At 38.3% G+C, this 6,830-nt stretch overlaps 1 pseudogene; it reads left to right on the top strand.

Annotated features, from left to right (window-relative positions):
• Nucleotides 1–1,638: 1,638 nt before the first annotated feature.
• On the top strand, nucleotides 1,639–6,220 carry LOC140947707 (uncharacterized; annotated as a pseudogene).
• Nucleotides 6,221–6,830: the final 610 nt, after the last annotated feature.

Here is a 6,830-nt window from a genome sequence, read left to right as displayed (position 1 = left end):
GAGAATCCGATTACACAGGATGGATAGTGGGAAAAAGAAATTAGATCGAGAATAGCCCGGGCGAACGACTCGTGTTCTTGTAAAAAAAAAACTTATCGAATACAATGGGCCGAAATCATCCTGGACTTATTATGCTCTCGTTCCTTTGGGTACTAATGTGAAAAAAGGCGTACATCTGGAATGTGGTAGGTCTGTGCCCGCAATGAGGCGACATCATCCGGGAATATAAAATGTGCCACGCAAAAACGTAAATGGCTTCTCAAAAGGCTAGGCAATAGAGAAAATGGCGAAAACATTGCAAACAGCGCGTACGATCTTTAAGCTGGTGACTTAGCTACTATCACTTCTAAAAAGTTAGCACATGGCTTTATAAGACAATTTCTGAACCATTTTGTTCAAATTGATTCAAGAATTCTTTTGTATGGGAACGGTTCTGAGAAATGTTTCGACGCTTAATTCTTTTCCGCCAAGGTACTCTTTACGAGAATTAGAATATTCAGGGGAGAAGAAGCGAAATTCAACTTTTGAAATTTTTACATGACGTTTTCTACCATTCTCGCCAACCCTCGTCTTATTAACACGAAACAGGGTGAGAAAAAGCCAAAACATTCGAGTTCCTTTCTCGGAGAGTTTTTAATATGGCGTTGTAGATAATTATTTTTTACTTAACAACATGGTAACTTTTGGAATTCAATTTTGAGAGTACATTTCAAATTAACAATTTCAAAAGCCTGCCATATATTTTACAATTGTGCAATGTTTGAGAAAATCCCCTCATCTAATCGCTGAATTTTATTGGAGCTAATATTAAAAATAGTTTTACTGGGGAGTTATCGCTGTAAATATATATGACATCCAAAGAATTAACGTTAATTGTTATTTAGGCCAAGCGCCCTAATCAAAATTTCATTGTAATTACAGAGGCATTAAAACTAATTCAAAAAATCATTTATAATTCATAAGCCCATTAACCTATCAAATTGTCGATAATACATCACGTGCAGTGTCTTTATGTCGATAAAAACTCCCCATATTAGTTACAAGTTGAAAAAAATATGAAAATACGTGACTATTCAAGATTCTGGGCTGATCGCTTTAACGATGAGCTGTCTGAAGTTGTCTGGAATCCAATAATTGCAAATGGAACAAATTGTGTGAACAAATTGTTTTCATCGTTTTACAACGAAAAAAAAAGCTAACAATATGGAACGCCAACACTGTCTTATGTCAATCTCTTTCATTATATGCGGTGCATTTTATATTAAATCCAGTGCTTTTCCAATTATATGTGGTGCTTTTGTTGATATATGTGGCACATTTGTAATTATATGCGGTGATTTCGTCATTATATGCGGTGCCTTCGTCATTATATGCGGTCCTTTTGTAATCATATGCAGTCCTTTCATCTTTATATGTAGTACTTTCGTCTTTATATGCGGTACTTTCGTCGTTGTATGTGGTGGTTTTTTCATTATGTAAAGTTATTTTTACATTATATGCGGTGCTTTGTTTGCCCCTGGTTTGTCATCATTATACGAGGTGCTTTTGTCATTATATGTGGTGCTTTCTTCATTATGAGGTGAAGATTCCCCGGGGTCTGGGTAAGAGCTTCCAATAATCCACAATGCAATGGGCACCGATATTGAGCATCCGCCATTTTCAACACGTTTCCGAGCGCGCGAATTTTAATGCAGTGGCTCAGTCATGGATTCAATTTTACACCAGTTGAGTTTGGGAACCCTCTCAGAAAGCTTTTCAAATGAAAGGATAGACCCAGGGGTAGCATTGTCTATGTCAGATAGTGCTTTGACCGACCTAGGAGTGAACACGATTGGCGACCGTATTCGACTCAGAGAACTTTGCACAAAATATGTCTCTAATCAAGGGCAATCAGACGAGGATGATGGAAACTCAGCTGCCTCAGGCACTACTTTGAGTGGCAGAGATTCTGTTAGGCAAGAAAGGAGCCTTTTATTTCAAGCAAACAGCACTGCAGGGGTGAGAAGTGCTAGCTCTGGAAGGGGGAAAAAGAGGAAGAACTCATGTCCGCAAAGGACGTGGACTGTACAGTTTGTGTGTCTTTCATCTCGCTTCGCGAAGAAAACGCCGACTACAACAGAGAAAAGTATGCTACTTCAAGCAGGTTTGGAGTGTAAGAAAATCAAGCTCCTTGCAGATGATACAGAGGAAGATGTGTTGAATAAACTGACAAGTGATGCCAAAGATGAGTTTGGAAATACATTGGGCTTCCCTCAGTTGCGTACATGCGGCGGGTTTGAAATGTTGCAGTGCTCGGCGAACTGCAGAGACTTATCTGTCATTGGCACTTCGTGGTCTGTTCGCGATCTAAAATCTGCTTTGGGTGGGCAAGCAAAAATTTATTTGAGGCCCATACAGAAAAATCTCAGCACCAGATCTCAAGAGCCTAAACGAAGTGAGTCTTTGTTGAAGGAGAAATGCCGCTGGTGTCAGAAACCATTTCTTTTCAGCGAGCTGAGGGAACATTCCTCGCATTGCACAGGAAATTTCTTTGGTGACAGTGACGATGATGCCACAGACCTTCCAGCAGTCATGAGTGGAAGGCCTGACTCCAGCAACAATAGCACTGAGTCTTCATTGAATGTTCCAATTTCTGTTGCAGCACAACAGCCTGCGAATGTACATAGAGTGTCCAGTCTGCAGGTTTCTCAAGCTACATCCTTGCAGTCTCCTGTACAGTCAAATGGCACTTGATATTCATCGAATGTTCCAGGTTTTGTTGCAGCACAGGCGTCTGTAGATTTACATACAGCATCCAGTCCACAATATTCTCAAACAAGCCAGCAGCTTCCTTTACATCAAGATTCCATGGTAGCTGTAACTCAGCCTGCCAATCATGTCACTTCCCCAAGTATTCAAGCTACCAACCAGCAGCTGGGAGGAGAGGCAGTTGATGATGCCAGGAGGAGTATTTCAAATCTTGAGGATATTTTAGAGGAAGTTCCTATCAAATGTGCAGACAGTGGGAATCCTGTTCAGATGCTTCAGTGTTTACAGGACTCTGTTGTTGTTGGAAGGGCTTTGGAAATTGTAAATGTTTCAGAAAGTTTGGAGGGAGATGTCAACTATATTCTTGTCAACAGGTACAATCTGCTGGAAACAACCTTTGATGAAATTCAACTGGTTGAGAATCCTCGACTAACTTTACAAGTTCAGTTCTATGGTGAGGTAAGTAACTCACAGTTACTTTTTTAGCACATAATTAAGCAGTAGACCACGCTTTCTGTGGGTTTACCAGTGTGATAACCCACACAGGATGTTGGGAGAAAATGAGAAAAGCTTGTAAATCACAACCCAAAGGTGAGTGATTTACAAGCTTTTCGAAAGGAAGAGAGCTATTCAAACTGGTTAAGCCATATTCTATCTTTCTCTTACATGTTGATTTTCAAAAAAACTGATACTACAAACTCAAAGTTCACCATCTCTCCTTTTGCCCTTGTAGCTCATTTTGTTGTTTTTGTTTTGTTTATTGTGTGCTACTGGTAAATTAAACAGAAAGGCTGTTATTTTGATGGATCCCTGGTTAAATAATTGCATAGTCTACATTTCTAACATAATACTTAGTGCCAAAGATTTCTTTTGCAGTGATTTCCTTAGAACTGATAGAGGGTTGGTATTCTTTTTAGATGGCAGAGGACCTTGGCGGTCCAAGGAAAGAGTTCTTTGGCCTCATATTACATGAGATAAAAGAGAAATATTTTGATCATGGCCTCCGGTGGGACTTTGAGAAAGACTATGAGACTGTGGGACTCATAATGGGTAAGTAACAGTTAATTTGCCTGATCATTTGTGAAACATTTTACATAAAAAAACTTCTTCTGTTTACCTTACTGGTCTGTTTTTTTTTTTAAAAGATAGCTTAAGAAGTGGAAAAGAATTGGTTTTTTTGTTCAACTTTAATAAATAAACATTAGCAGTCAACAGATTTACTAGTCATTTGTCTCGAGTAAAAAATGAAGGGGTGTCTAGGAATAAAGAGTAAAGTGACTTCTGATCAATAGCTGCATTCTCCTTCCATCCTCTTTATATCATTCTCCTTCTATTAATTTATCACATAAATGCTTTAATAGAAGGCCTTCTTCCAAATGTAAACCATTACTAAATTATTTTTTCACTTCCATTTATGGAAAGTCACATGTTAGCTTTTTGATGGTAATCTTTTATGTCACACTTGATTGCAACAGGAATGAGCATCCTTCAAAATGGAAAAATTCCAAGATTTTTGACGGAGGAAGTTCTCCAGGAGACCTTCTCAAGTGCAGCACCATCCCCTTGTATTGCTTATTTGAGGAAAGGACTGTCCCAATTGGGAATATACCAGGTAGCGAAAAAAAATATTTATTTATTTAGTATATGAAATTACTAAATTTGTATACAAAATACTAAATAAGGGGAAAGAACTTCAGTTACCTTGAGTCATTATCTTATAAAGTAGCTAAAATGTTTGTGTATATCTCAATTAGTATGGATGAATTCATGATTCTTGGTAGATTATTACAGAATTGAGCCAGGAAAAGGTGATGTTGCTGAGTGTTTTGAAAATAACTTACTGTTATCAGGGATAAAGTGTTAAGTGTAACTTTTACCTACAGGCACTGTGCAATCATCTTTGTTTTATGGCTGGTCAGGGAAATTTCAGCAGTCATGGAAACTGGTGATAATTTAACCTTTTACAGATTTTGGTTATTGTTGTAGTTGGGAAATCATTTTCTCAGAGGCAGAGTGTTGTGCTATGATTTTCATTGATCAGAAACCTAAGACAAAAAATGGACTGACCTTACCATATTACAATTTTTCTATTTTGTAGCTTGGAAGTCGTATGCCCACATTTCTTCACCTGTTCCGGCCAAACCCAGCTAGCATACTCACCTTAAGGAAACTAACAATGTTGTTGACACCATCATTTTCTCAAGAGGGATCAAACAGAAAAAAAATTGAAACTGAAGTCTATTCATTATTTGATAAATATCTCAGGGAAGCAGCAAGTAAGTCTGACAACTACACAAACAGCTATTTCAAGAAAAGCTGTTGGAAAATATATACTTAACACGCAACAATCCCGAAAGGTAATAGGAACATACTGGGTACTTATACACTGTTCCTGATCATGATGAGACTAACTGTGGAACCTACTTTTGTTGTCCTCCTTTAGCACTCACTCACAGACATATAGCCATGGCCTGTTATCCTGCCATCCATTTAAATTTCTTAAAAAAAACAGCGATAGACTCAAAACCACCCACAATACCTTTCAGGGTTGTTGCGTGCACTTTTTTTAACAACCTTTCTCAAAATAGCTGTATACCACATGCAGTCAGTTTAGAGTTACATTAATATTGGCAACCTACACAATATTACCAAGAATGATTTTTCAGCAATGGCAGTTCATACCCAGCTTGTTTCCTCTGGAACACTCTTGTAATGTTTATGAGATTTTGTGTTCTTTTTAGTAACTCATACAATGCACATGAAAATATAAGTTACCAGCTACCCAAAACCCAGTTCCTCTATTTAAATGGCCAGATACATGCTTTATACCTTCTGCACGCAACTACCATTTGTCCCTGATGGTGGTGTTCTCCTTGGATGGAACAGTGTACTAAAACAGTTTTCACAAACTTGCCTGATCTTTGTTCTTTAGCATTGTTCCATAATGCCTACCAGCAACAATGTGTTGTTCATTGCAGGTGGGAGAAGAGGAAGAGTGAGCCTTGGTCATGTGCTGAGGTTCGTAACAGGCACAGATGAAGAGCCAATCTTAGGCTTCAAGATGCAACCTTCAATAGAGTTTTGTGAGAACTCAATCTTTTTTCCAACATCCAACACGTGTAAATAGTTTGAAGCTTGTACGTGGATCTCTGACCACACCTCTCCCCAGTGAAGCAGAGCTTTTTCAGACATTTGATGTTGCCTTTGGGTGTGCCTATTTTGGAAGTGTTTAGAGCTTCTAGATTGCTGCAAATATTTCTTGCTTGTTCATGTTTTACATAATGTTTTATCTTGTTAAATTGGTTTGACCCTTTCACCCATTGCTCTGATGTGATTTTAAAGCAGTTACATCAATATTGATTCAAAGTTAACAGTAACATACAAGAATTATTTAGATACATGTAGATGTATGTGACTCCCATGCTTGAGACAAGATGATTACCACTATCAAGCTCAAAATTCACTATCTTTCTTTATTTATCACTCCAAATAAAATTTTGTTGTTGTTGCTATTGTTGTCATTATTCTAACCCCTTTTGGGAAGTTCCCTAAGTGTCCGTTAAGGACTTAGTTTTGAAACTGGGGTCACTGGCTTTATCCCCAGAACAGGCTTCCTCAAAGCCTTGTTCCAAACAATGCTGGAGTCAATGTTGCTCTATGTTTTTTGTTTGTTTGTTTGTTTGTTTGTTTTTTTTTTTTTTGGGGGGGGGGGTAAGGTATTTACTATTAAGCTTGCACTGACAACATTGGCAAACAGCCAGTTGTAACTCTACTGATCCCTACTAAGAGTACTAATTCCTCGCTGTGGCACAATTTTTGTTAAGAGTCAAATGAGTTAGGATAACTAACAAGATGATGGGTCCATAATATCAAAAAAACGAGGACACAAATATCATCCTTCAAACACTGGAAGATTCAGACAGATGAGACCTGTTTAAAAAAGGCAAGGCTTGGCCCCTTCCTCAGGTCTCACCAGCCCCAATCTATGATGCAGCTTTAAGTTGAGGCAATGTTCCATGCAAGCATGACATAACAAACTGACACCCAAAGCTAGACCAACTATGTACTTGATCCTTGCTACA

The sequence above is a fragment of the Porites lutea genome, chromosome 1 (assembly GCF_958299795.1).
Source record: "Porites lutea chromosome 1, jaPorLute2.1, whole genome shotgun sequence".
Classification (NCBI taxonomy): Eukaryota; Metazoa; Cnidaria; class Anthozoa; order Scleractinia; family Poritidae; genus Porites; species Porites lutea.
The sequence above is the reverse complement of the archived record's forward strand: the minus strand, read 5'-3'. Positions and strand labels throughout refer to the sequence as shown.